At 48.3% G+C, this 12,886-nt stretch overlaps 1 protein-coding gene across 1 annotated transcript in view; it reads left to right on the forward strand.

Annotated features, from left to right (window-relative positions):
• ZFPM1 (zinc finger protein, FOG family member 1) overlaps positions 1-12,886 on the forward strand; it is a 91,023-nt gene that overhangs the window by 24,435 nt on the left and 53,702 nt on the right. The window lies entirely within an intron of this gene.

A 12,886-nucleotide genomic window follows, 5' to 3' on the forward strand; every position in this document is an offset into this window, starting at 1 on the left:
GTTATCTGCAGTTCAGCGGTTCAAATCTCACCGGCTCAAGGTTGACTCAGCCTTCCATCCTTCCGAGGTGGGTAAAATGAGGACCCGGATTGTTGTTGGGGACAATATGCTGACTCTGTAAACCACTTAGAGAGGGCTAAAAGCCCTAGGAAGCGGTATAGAAGTCTAACTGCTAAATATTTATATATCACTATTTTCCATTATACATAATTCCACCAATCAACTATCAGGTATGCTTATGTTCCTTGTTATCCTTGTACCTCATACCTTCAAATGGAAATCTTATTCTTAAAGGAAGGAAGGTTGAGTGTCTTTAAACCAGTGTTTCTCAACCTTAGCAACTTGAAGATGTCCGGACTTCAACTCCCAGAATTCCCCAGCCAGCGAATGCTGGCTGGGGAACTCTGGGAGTTGAAGTCCGGACATCTTCAAGTTGACAAGGTTGAGAAACACTGTCCTAACCACTGCTGGGGAATTCTGGGAGTTGAAGTCCGGACATCTTCAAGTTGCCAAGGTGTAGGAGAAACCTCACCCAGCTTTGGTGCTTTACAAATGCATTGGAATTGGTCTTTAGAGGCAGAGTTAGAGGTGTTTTTTTCACAAAACACCCCCAAACCCCATAGGTTCTCTCCAATATGCAATGTTAGAGGGCGAAGGTGCGCCTAATCCCGGCCACTTCCAAGCCTCCCCTCTCTTTCCCTCTCCCCTGTCATTTTAGAAACACCCCCCCCCCCCCGAGATGGGCAGGCCTTAGCTGCTTGGCGAAGGTCTCCAGCCTTCCATTTTCAATGCTTGCAGCCCCTGGGGGAGGCAAAGGTACCTCTGGGCTTGCCTAGAGAGCCCCGGAGCTCTGAATATCCATTGCTGAGCACGGATTAAGGGATAAGAGACACCCAGCGTGTCTCCCTTCCTACGAAGCTTCCGTGTTGCGTGTCCCAGGCGTCCTCCCGAGAAATAGGGAAGGGTTTAACTTTTTTTTTCTTTTTTAAATTTTAAATTATTTTAATTTTATCAATTTCATATATACATTCACAATTACATGATCTCATAACTGTTATTAATAATGTGTATTTATAAAAAAATTTCCCTGCTGTTGACATACTTGAAGATTGTTTTTTTAACATCCCATAGATCCATCTTATCTTACAACGGTCCTACTTCTTCTTCCCTCCCTCCCTCTTTCCTTCCCTCGTTTCTTCTCTCCTACTCTCCTTCCTTCCCTCCCTCCTTCCCCCTTCCCTCCTTCTCTCCTTCCCTCCTTCCTTCCTTCCCTCCTTCCTTCCTTCCCTCCTTTCTTCTCTCCTTCTCTCCTTCCTTTCCCCCTTCCTTTCCTCTTTCCTTCCCCCCTTCCTTCTCTCCTACATTCCCTCCTTCCCTCCTTTCTTTTCTCCTTCTCTCCTTCCCTCCTTCCTTCCCTCCTTCCTTCCTTCCTTCCCTCCTTTCTTCTCTCCTCTCCTTCCTTTCCCCCTTCCTTTCCTCTTTCCTTCCCCCCTTCCTTCTCTCCTACATTCCCTCCTTCCTTCCCTCCTTTCTTTTCTCCTTCTCTCCTTCCTTCCCTCCTTCCTTCCCTCCTTTCTTCTCTCCTTCTCTCCTTCCTTCCCTCGTTTCTTCTCTCCTACTCCCCTTCCTTCCCTCCCTCCTTCCCCTTCCCTCCTTCTCTCCTTTCCTCCTTCCTTCCCTCCTTCCTTCCCTCCTTTCTTATCTCCTTCTCTCCTTCCTTTCCCCCTTCCTTTCCTCCTTCCTTCCCCCCTTCCTTTCCTCCTTCCTTCCCCCCTTCCTTCTCTCCTACATTCCCTCCTTCCTTCCCTCCTTTCTTCTCTCCTTCCTTCCCTCCTTCCTTCCCTCCTTTCTTCTCTCCTTTCTTCTCTCCTTCTCTCCTTCCTTCCCTCCTTCCTTCCCTCCTTGCTTCCCTCCCTCCTTCCCTCCCTCCTTCCTACCCCCCTTTCTTCTCTTTCTTCTCTCCTTGGAAGGTTTCAACTTCTGGGGGCTTTTGATTTTTGAGGAGGGAACGAGTGGCTTGGCAGACCCCTTGTTTTGGGGAGAAAAAAAAGCAATCCTTTGGGTCCCAGAGCCCCTCAAGGAGATGGGAGAGAAAATCCATTTGCAACCGACGTAGGAATATCTCTCTGGAGCAGGCATTGGCCATCTCGAGACCTGGAAAACTGGGTGGACTTCTAGTGGCTGGCTGGGGGATTCTGGGAGTTGAAGTCTGCCTGTCCTCCAGTGGTCAAGATGGCCAAGGCCTTCCCTAAAGAGAACCATTGTTGTTATTATTTGGCTTCTCAGCCAGTCTCTGGCATACCATGCTTTTTAAAGGCAACCTGCAACTCCACCTCTGGCTTCCCCCACCCAGGAGGGCTGCGGGGGTCTCTGCAAGCCATATATAATCCCTTTGTGGGGGTCTCAGGTTTTATTTCATCTTACAACAAAGTGAAGCCTGGACGTATTAAGCCAGGGCTGACCTTTGCAAGCAGGCCCTCCCGTCTGCGATGATGCTCTCCCCGCTAAATTTTCTAAACTAAAGAAGGAAGAGGATAAAGTTCATTTCCAAGCCGTTGCCCCATTCCAGCCGGGCTGTTCCTTCTCTCCCCCCCCCCACCCCACTCCCCTCCGCTCTTATTTTAAAGGAACTGCGATAAAAAGCAGAGATAAGTCCAGGGCTGTTTTGTGTAGGAGTTGATATCTTTGTTATCTATCTCTCTCTCTCTTTTTTTTTTCACTCTCTGAGCAGCTCTGTTGTTTTTTACCCTTATCTCGCTCCACCAAAATGCCAAGAACAGAAAACACACAAACCCGGGTGCCTTGATAATTCATGGAACTGGTGATAAAATGTTACCATTAAAATTAAAATTGTACACTATTTTTTTTTCTTTCCCCCCCCCACTCCTCCTCCCTCTTTGCAAATGAAGTCAAAACAACTCTGGGAACAAGGCACACCACACACACAGATGGGGGGGGAGGAAGCAGAGCGGGGGGGAAAGCTCTCTTAATGTGGACAAAAGATCCGCCGTGTTTTGGGGGATCGGAGAGTAAAATCTGGAGAAAAAGGACCACAGATGAATATATTCGGAGTACCGAGTCTTGCGTTGCAGCCTCGCAACCTCATTGTAGACGGGAGTTTCTTTTTATAGTTTATTTGACGAATGCACAAATGGTGGGGGGGGGTGTTTCCCCTCCCCAATTCTCTTTGCTTCATAGAAGTTTCACCTGGGTAGCACGAAAGCAATGGGATGCGCATGTCCGGGGCTTTTAAAAGCTAAACGTCTCCTGCATTTAGAAAAGCCCCCTCCCCCCATTGTTTGGAGTGGGGGGGAGCAGAAACATGATGCAGACGGAAACCTTTTCTATTCCTTATGGGGCTCTAAAGATAATCTCTGTGAGAGTCGGTGCCACTAGATCAGTGTTTCTCAACCTTGTCAACTTGAAGATGTCCAGACTTCAACTCCCAGAATTCCCCAGCCAGCATTCGCTGGCTGGGGAACTCTGGGAGTTGAAGTCCAGACATCTTCAAGTTGCCAAGGTTGAGAAACACTGTCCTAACCACTGCTGGGGAATTCTGGGAGTTGAAGTCCAGACATCTTCAAGTTGACAAGGTTGAGAAACACTGCACTAGATTCTTCTCCACTGAACCCTAATTTGCCACCCAGAGTCGCTGCAACAGGGAATGGGTGGCATATAAATTTAATAAATAAATAGATGGCACAGGCCGTCTCTGAATTGGACCTAGGGGTTTGCAGCCCTCAACGTCTTGGAAGATGTCCCAACGCCCATGCCAGGCACCAGTTGTGGGTATAGAATTGAGTTGAATTCAACAACTTCCCTGGTGCGTGTGTGCGTGTGTGTGTAGTCCTAGTGTCTATGGAGACTCTCAATCACCCAAGTCGTGGTTGTCCCATTGGTGCGTTTTCCCCCAAAAGGTAATGTTTGAAAAGTGTTTCGCTTCTCATCCAAGAAGTTCTTTTGGGAAAAGCACCTGTGGGAATTGAGCACTAGTGTTATTCCAGGATTGGTGTGTGGTTATGAAGGGCTTGACTGATGCATTTTGCCCACTTGGGCCTCCACGGAAGAGAGCCAGAAGGAGAGAAATAGCTGTGTCGTGGTGCGAAAATGTGTGTGGGAAAGACAGACGAAGCGCCCAGGTTCCCAGCTAGGGTGAAGTGGGTGCCAGAATTGGGGGAAACCCAAATCAGGTCTGGGAGAAATCTGGATCGCCACTAAAATGACGGCCAAGAGTTTGGAGTCTCTCCTTTCTCTCTCCTCCTCCTCCTCTTCTGGATTTTTACCAGCAGGGGTAAAAAAAATGCTTTAAAAATCTTTAAAAATTAGCTTCCAACAAGCTGTGAGATCGCCAGAAGCTATTTTTAAAGATTTTTAAAGCATCTATTTTTACCCCTGCTGGTTCGGAAAAAAATGCTTCAAAGAGCTAAAAAAAAATAGCTGAAAGTGGGGGAAAAAAGTTGGCCACACCCACCCAGTCACATGACACCCCCCACCAAGCCACGCCCACAACCGATTGGGGGGGATTCCGATTTCCCCACTGCCCAGAATTTCAGCAAACCCCACGGAGGATCTTTAGGGCTTTGCAACTCCTTGATCCTTTCCTCCCCAGTTGTGCACACTCAGCATTGGCTTCCCACGGCTGCCCCAGAAATCCGCCGATCCGTCCGTTTCCACGGCATTTGTGAAATCGGCATAGAGGGATGAAGAGGGGAAGGGATGGGGGGGGAAAAACTGTTATTTTGAAGAGCCCCCTTTTGAGATAACCGGAGGCAGGTCTTTCAGATGGCATTGGCAATACGTGGCTGAATCCGAATGCAATCTTTTCCCCTGGACTTGGGGGAGAAAGAAATATCAATAATTGAAACCGAAGGGAGGAGTAGAGGGAAAGAAGAAAGAGGGGTAGAGAGGGTGGGGGAGAGGATTGGAGGGAGGGTGAGAAGGAAGGGAAGGAGTGTATCGGGAGAGAGGTGTGGTAGAGGGGGAGGGGAAGTAGGAAGTAGAGGGGAATGATGGAGGGAAGAGGGAAAGTTGGAGGGGGGGCGAAAGAAAGGGTGTATGGAGGGTCGAAGAGGTACATTGGGTTTCTATTTTGGGGGGTATTGTTGACAAGAGGAATGGCTGTGTTTATTGTTTAATGTTATATGGCCCCGGCTATGCACAGTATATATGTGAGCGTATGAAAATGAAAAAATGGAAAATAAAAACATTATCCAGAAAAGAACCAACTAAAGTCAACACGCAGGACTTTGCAGTTCAAACCTGAGTAAAGCTCCCCCACTTAAGATTCAAGACAAAGTAGGGAAATGATAAGACAAGTCAAAAAGGAATATATTAACAGATAGTAGAAATACACCGAAGGGAGGAGTAGAGGGATAGAAGAAAGAGGGGTAGAGAGGGTGGGAGAGAGGAAGGGAGGGAGGGTGAGAAGGAAGGGAGGGAGTGTATCGGGAGAGAGGCGTGGTAGAAGGGGAGGGGAAGTAGGGTAGAGGGGAATGATGGAGGGAAGATGGAAAGTTGGAAGGGGGTGAAAGAAAGGGTGTATGGAGGGTCGAAGAGGTACATTGGGTTTCTATTTTGGGGGGTATTATTGACAAGAGGAATGGCTGTGTTTATTGTTTAATGTTATATGGGCCCCGGTTCTGCACAGTATATATGTGACTGTACGAAAATGAAAAATGGAAAATAAAAACACATTTACAACTCAGAAATATCAATAATTTGAGGTTTGCAAGGATGGCCTCAAAGGGGAAGGACTGCGTAGCGAACCCCTCTTCTCGCTTTTCTTTCTGGCTTTTCTGCTTCCTCCCCGAATCTCAGCATCCACAGCACCCCCAACCCCACCCCGTGCATTAAAAGTTGCTTCCTATCCATCCGATGTGGCGGGGAGACTCCGATAGCTCCATTAGACCCTCTTCCTCCCTTAAAAAAATCTATCAGGGCCTTATCGGGGGCCCTATCTGCAGCGTGAAATCACTTCCTCGCTCTGGGCCTGCTATTTTCTTGCTTATTATTCCCCCCCCCTTTGCTTTCTCGCCCTTCCCTTCTCCTCCGCGTCTCCCTCTCTCTCTCTCCCTTGCACTATTAGTATTAGTAATCGTGTCCCCTGAAGTGAAACAATCTTTTGTAATCTATCAGTGGTTTATCGGTCCTATCTGAGAGCCGAGAATGGCCGGCCCCTGAGATGGCGCCACACTCAGCACTGATAACGTTACAGAGTTCAATCTGTGATGAATGTTAAGTAAGAGCGCCCGTCGCCGATAGGATGTGGGCTTGGCGGAGGGAAGAGCTCTGCCTGAAACCAATCTCCTGATAGCGGGAGGGGAACTGCTTTTTCTCAGCCGGGGCTCCCCCCCACCCCGTCTCTTTTTTCCTCTCCCCAGAGCTTTGGGGCAAGCCAGGGGGGAGGGAGTGGGGCTGCGGAGGTGGCCCAGCCAGATATTCTCTTGCCCTTTGGGCACCATCTTGTCCAGGCGGCTCTCAAGGACAGGACTGGGGGGGGGGGTTCCCCGGCTCCCCGGCTCCTTTCTTGTAGGCTTCTTGTAGGTTGTCCATCACAAGCCTTTGTCTTCTTCCCATCTTTGGAAAGCAGCCCAGAAGGTCTCAGCATTGTTTAGAAGGCGAGCGCAGCGAAAAGAGGAGTGGGAGTTTGTTGACCTGGAGGTAGAGAGTAGAAAGTATGTCTAGTAACGAAGAGAAGGACCAGGGGAGACATGATAGCACTCTTCCAATATTTGAGGGGCTGCAACAGAGAGGAGAGGGGGTCAACCTGTTCTCCAAAGCCCCAAAGCATTGTTTAGAAGGCGAGCGCAGCGAAAAGAGGAGTGGGAGTTTGTTGACCTAGAGGTAGAGAGTAGAAAGTTATGTCTAGTAACCAAGAGAAGGACCAGGGGAGACACGATAGCACTCTTCCAATATTTGAGGGGCTGCCACAGAGAGGAGAGGGGGTCAACCTGTTCTCCAAAGCCCCTGAAGGCGGGAGAGAGAAGGAACAATGGATGGAGATGGACCAAGGAGAGATTCCACCTGGAAATAAGGAGGAACTTTCTGACAGTGAGAACAATCAACCCATGGAACAAGAGTTGCCTTCAGAAGTTGTGGGAGCTCCATCCCTGGGAGCTTTCAAGAAGAGACTGGACTGCCATCTGTCAGGGATGGTGTAGGGTCTCCTGCTTGGATGGGGGTGGTGGACAAGATGACCTACAAGGTCCTTTCCAACTCTTGTTAATCTGTAACCAAGATTAGGGGACTGAATGCTAAAACATACCATGAATGGTTGCAGGAACTGGGCCTGGCTAGTCTAGTGAAGAGAAGGACCAGGGGTGACACGAGGAGTGGGAGTTTGTTGACCTAGAGGTAGAGAGTAGAAAGTATGTCTAGTAACGAAGAGAAGGACCAGGGGAGACACGATAGCACTCTTCCAATATTTGAGGGGCTGCCACAGAGAGGAGAGGGGGTCAACCTGTTCTCCAAAGCCCCTGAAGGCCAGAGAGAGAAGGAACAATGGATGGAGATGGACCAAGGAGAGATTCCACCTGGAAATAAGGAGGAACTTTCTGACAGTGAGAACAATCAACCCATGGAACAAGACTTGCCTTCAGAAGTTGTGGGAGCTCCATCCCTGGAAGCTTTCAAGAAGAGACTGGACTGCCATCTGTCAGGGATGGTGTAGGGTCTCCTGCTTGGATGGGCGAGAAGTTGGACTAGATGACCTACAAGGTCCTTTCCAACTCTGTTAATCTGTAACCAAGATTAGGGGACTGAATGCTAAAACATACCATGAACGGTTGCAGGAACTGGGCCCGGCTAGTCTAGTGAAGAGAAGGACCAGGGGAGACATGAGAGTAGCCTTCCAATACTTGAGGGGTTGCCCCAAAGAAGAGGGAGTCAAGCTATTCTCCAAAGCACCCGAGGGCAGGACAAGAAGCAATGGGTGGGAACTGATCAAGAAGAGGAGAAGCAACTTAGAACTAAGGAGAAACTTCTGATCGTGAGAACAATTAATCTGTGCTGGCTAGGGAATTCTGGGAGTTGAAGTCCACCCATCTTGAAAGTGTTTAGAGCAGTGTTTCTCAACCTTGGCAACTTGAAGATGTCCGGACTTCAACTCCCAGAATTCCCCAGCCAGCATTCCTACCTAGCCATACCTGGTTGCAGCAAGCATGACCTAGTCCTCACAGCCAATCGGTGTTGAGGAGGTGGGTTCCAGGCAGCTGGGCAGGAGTTTGAGAATGGAGACCTTTGCTTTTCCAGCTGCTCCCTTTCTCCAGTTCTTGGCTCCTCCGGTTTGGCAATCCGACAGTACAACACACTGGGCCGGCCTGGGGCGAAAGGCCACCCCCACCCCACCCCGGAGGATTAGTTAGCCTCAATTTGCATTGTTTTCTTTTCTTTTTGATGTTCCCAAAATGCATTAACCACTTAAATGGGTTGTGGGAACCAGGCCATCTGCTCCCAAGAAGAAGACTGGAGTCAAACTTAGGATGGAAATATTCCCGTTGGGGAGGTGGGGGAACGATGCTGCGGCCAGTTAGGGAGAAAGCAAGCTGGTCCTCAGGGTTTGGGACATGAAGCCCATCCGAGATGACACTAAACACGGGGACCCCGGAAGGGGAGAGCAGTGAAAGTCATAGATGTTGCCAGAGTAAACCTTCTCCCTTCTCCCGTTCGTGGCACAACTGATTTCTGGGTCTGCGTGAAAGGGAGCCTCTGTCCTGCTGTCTCGGGACCCACGTAGGAAGGCCGTGCCACTTTATCGCCTCCAAGCATGGCAGAAGAAGACTGATCGAAACGCAGAGATGTTGAGACAGAGGAATGATCTCCTCGGTTTCTGAGATGGGCGTCATCCACCCCATTATCAGTTTCTCGCACCAGACCGATAGGCGCATTTATCTCGGGAGACGTTTTCAAGGGTTTGGCGAGGAACAGGAAAAAGCCAAGATGCTCGGTGCCAATGCTGGTGTGATCATGATTGGATGGGGTGGGTGGGGGCTGTTTCATTGTCCCCCCCCCCCCCAGGAGGTTCTGGCTTTCATGTTTTTTCTCTCCCTTTTACTTCGCTTCACTGCAAAATCTAAACGCTCCAAAGAATACGAGGCTGTTTGAATAGTTGTACGTTTAAATGGGGGGGATTCTCCATTCGCCAAAATGGAGAGAGTTTGAAAGAACAGGAAAGGAAGCCAAACTTGGCAAGTCTTCCTCCTCCGGGGAATATATTTGGTGTAGGCAAAGATATTGAGATGTCCAGATCTCCTTCGTGTTAGAATTTAGAATCAGAACAGAGTTGGAAAGGACCTTGGAGGTCTTCTAGTCCAACCCCTTGCTCAGGCAGGAGACCCTGTGCCATTTCAAATAAACGACTCTCCAATCTCTTCTTAGAAACCTCCAGTGATGGAGCACCCACAACTTATGAAGGCAAGTTCTCTCCTTGATTCCATCCTTGCTTGTTCTCCTGTCTTCAGATGCTTTAGAGCAGTGTTTCTCAACCTTGGCCACTTGAAGCTGTCCGGACTTCAACTCCCAGTATACCCCAGCAGTGGTTAGGACAGTGTTTCTCAACCTTGTCAACTTGAAGATGTCCGGACTTCAACTCCCAGAATTCCCCAGCCAGCATTCGCTGGCTGGGGAATTCTGGGAGTTGAAGTCCGGACATCTTCAAGTGGCCAAGGTTGAGAAACACTGCTTTAGAGAATAGGACAAACCCCTCCTCTTTATGGCAGCCCCTCAAATACTAGAACACTGTTCTCATGTTACCCCCAGCCCTTTTTTCTCCACTAGCCAAACCCAATTCCTGCAACCGTTCCTCATCTGTTTTGGTCTCCAGGCCTTTATTCATCGCAATTGTTCTTTGCAACCTTTCCAAGGTTTCAACATCTTTTCGGGAACAAAGCTGGACACCGTATTCCACCGCGTGTGGAATCATCCTCATCTAATATCCATCCCTTGTTTTGTTGAATTTTCTAAAACTACATGCCATCTCCTCCTGCTGGCACCTTGGGAGGTGGGCTTAGTGTTAGGAATGGAGGGCGAGTCTGAATCCTGCAAATCCATGGAGCAATTAGGTCAAGAGGATGCTTTGGCCAGGAACCTATCGCTAACCTGTCCTAATTTCTCACCCCACTTCTGAGCGAATTCCCAGCCAGGATGACCTCTCCTCCCCCCCATGGAGAGAGGCTATATTAAGGGTGAGAAATGTTGTCTTGCTCCTCAGCCATAACAGCCTCGCTGCCTCCAGAGGGAAGAGAAAACCCACTGTGGGCAGTTGATTTCTGATCCTTAACAAAGTTGGCATCCTGTGGCCTCTTATCAGAGCTGTGTGTCTGGCCGAGAGCTTCTATTATCTACCCAACATCCCTTTGGTGGTCTCCCCAGCTGTCTGTTCATTTACCCATCTTTGACACTGATAGGCACGTTGTCAGCACTAAATTGATTGGCCCTGGGCTGCTTCTGTGGCAGGAGGCCTCTCCCGAGCAAAGAAGCAGCCTGCGCACTCATGGACGACCTCAAAGAGGCTTTCAGCTGGAGAACCCAACGGTGTGTCATGGTGTTTTATGAACTGAACAGTTTTCGGTCAAACGTGGAATAGTCCAGTGGTTTTCTTTCTTGATTACTGAATGAAGTGCGGCTGACAGAGTGTCCCACTCGTGGTTCATCCTCCATTTGGCACGTGCTGTTGAAGAACTCATCTCTTTTCATACACTTGTGTTGCCTCTTTGCTATGAACAAGAAGTATGCTAGTGTGTGCACCTCACTGTTTCCCAATCCCCTGCTAACACTAATAAATGGATTTAGTTTCAAGAGACAAAACCTTCAATGCACCTTCTCAGGAGGGAGAACTTGGTCCATCCAATCTCCTAGAAGGGGCCAGATTTTTGCACCCTGCCTAGATATACTGAGAATTGATCTTCTGGGTGAAAAACAGGTCTAAGCACAATACTAGAATCTCAGAAAGACCATCCATTGTGCAGTTTTCTTCTGAAAGGTGGCTTCTTCGCCTTCCTTTTACAGTCCAGAAGAACAGTTCAGAGATAGTTTTATAACTCTTGGTTGGTGTGGATAGTACTTTAAGCCAGTGAATCTCCATCTTGACCACTTTAAGATGAGCCCTGATTAGAACGTATGTGTGTTGTGAATTTTAAACTATTTGTTTATTTATTTTACTTTTCTTTTTTCTTCTTTTGTTGTAAGCCATAGCAATAGCAGTTAGACTTATATAGCGCTTCATAGGGCTTTCAGCCCTCTCTAAGCGGTTTACAGAGTCAGCATATTGCCCCCAACAACAATCCAGGTCCTCATTTTACCCACCTCGGAAGGATGGAAGGCTGAGTCAACCTTGAGCTGGTGAGATTTGAACAGCCGAACTGCAGAACTGCAGTCAGCTGAAGTAGCCTGCAGAGCTGCATTTAACCACTGCGCCACCTCCGGGATTGGGCGGCCTATAAATTTAATAAATGAAATTAAGTGAATGAAATGAGTAGACTTCAACTCCCAGAATTCTGGCTTGGAAATGCGGGGAGTTTTTGAAGTCCACACATATTAAGGTGTCCCAGGTTGAGGAACACTGCCTTAAATCAATTTTGAGAAATATTCCTTAAGCGTTCCTGGATTGTTTCGTAGCAACACTTTCCTGAAGAAGACTCAGCATAAGTGAAGGCGTTGTCAGCTGAAGAACTCACAGTTGATTCAGAGAAAACTAGAAACGACAGATAATGTCGAGGAGACTTGCCGTAAACGTACAATGCCTTTCAGAACACTCCCTACATTACAGTGTTTCCCAAACTTGGCAACTTTAAGACTTGTGGACTTCAACTCCCAGAGTTCTCCAGCCAGAAGAGCTATCTGGAGAGTTTTGGGAGTTGAAGTCCACAAGTCTTAAAGTTGCCAAGTTTGGGAAACACTGACCTACAAGTCACGTAATCTATCCAGCAAAATTACGCCGTTTAGGACTAGACTTCTTTTTAGGATTGGGGAGGGGGGATGTGATCCTTTATGGATGTGGTCCACAGGTCTTAAAGTTGCCAACGTTGGAGACCACTGATGATTTAAGGCAGTGCTTCTCAACCTTGGCAACTCAAAGATGGGCGGGCTTCAATTCCCCGAATTCCCCAGCCATCGTGGAATTCTGGGAGTTGAAGTTCACCCATCTTCAAGTTTTGGAGGTTGAGAAACGGAAAGCAAAGAAGAAGTTCCCTCCCATTTCCAAAAACCAAAAGAAAACGGGTTAATGTCTCCAGAACAAGAAGACAATCTCTCCGATCCATCCATCTCTCTGATCTGCATGTGGAACCCAACACTTCTGGCCTGTGGTTGGGCAGCCCAGAAAGAATTCTGCTCTCGAAGAATTTGCTAAACTTTCTTATCCCAGCAGGGAAGATCTTCTCCCCCTTGTACTGCTTATAGAACAACCACACCTCAGGACAGAGGCAGATTAAAGCTTATCTACTACAGAACAAGGGAGAAGGCGCTCCATCTCCCTCTTTCATTTCATGTGAAGCCACCGTGTGATAAAATTGGGTCGTGTGGGGGGGAATTCTGAACTTTGTGGCAAGCTGGACCCGGCTAAAGAAGTTGAGATGATGACCCAGCTTGTCTTCTAGGGTGAGGTCAGCGACCTGATGTTTTTCTGAGCTGAAGACTTAGTGATGGAGGTGGTCATGCCTCTACCTCAGTGGTCTCCAACCTCCAAGGTTGGAGACCACTGATGATTTAAGCTTTGCTGGCTGAGGAACTCTGGGAGTTGAAGTCCAGAGGTCTTAAAGTTGACAAGGTTGGAGACCACTGATGATTTAAGCTTTGCTGGCTGAGGAACTCTGGGAGTTGAAGTCCACAGGTCTTAAAGTTGACAAGGTTGGAGACCACTGATGATTTAAGCTTTGCTGGCTGAGGAACT

This window comes from Thamnophis sirtalis, unplaced genomic scaffold, assembly GCF_051295495.1.
Source record: "Thamnophis sirtalis isolate CommonGarterSnake01/CBP01778 unplaced genomic scaffold, rThaSir2_p1.2 scaffold_14, whole genome shotgun sequence".
In the NCBI taxonomy this organism is placed as follows: domain Eukaryota; kingdom Metazoa; phylum Chordata; class Lepidosauria; order Squamata; family Natricidae; genus Thamnophis; species Thamnophis sirtalis.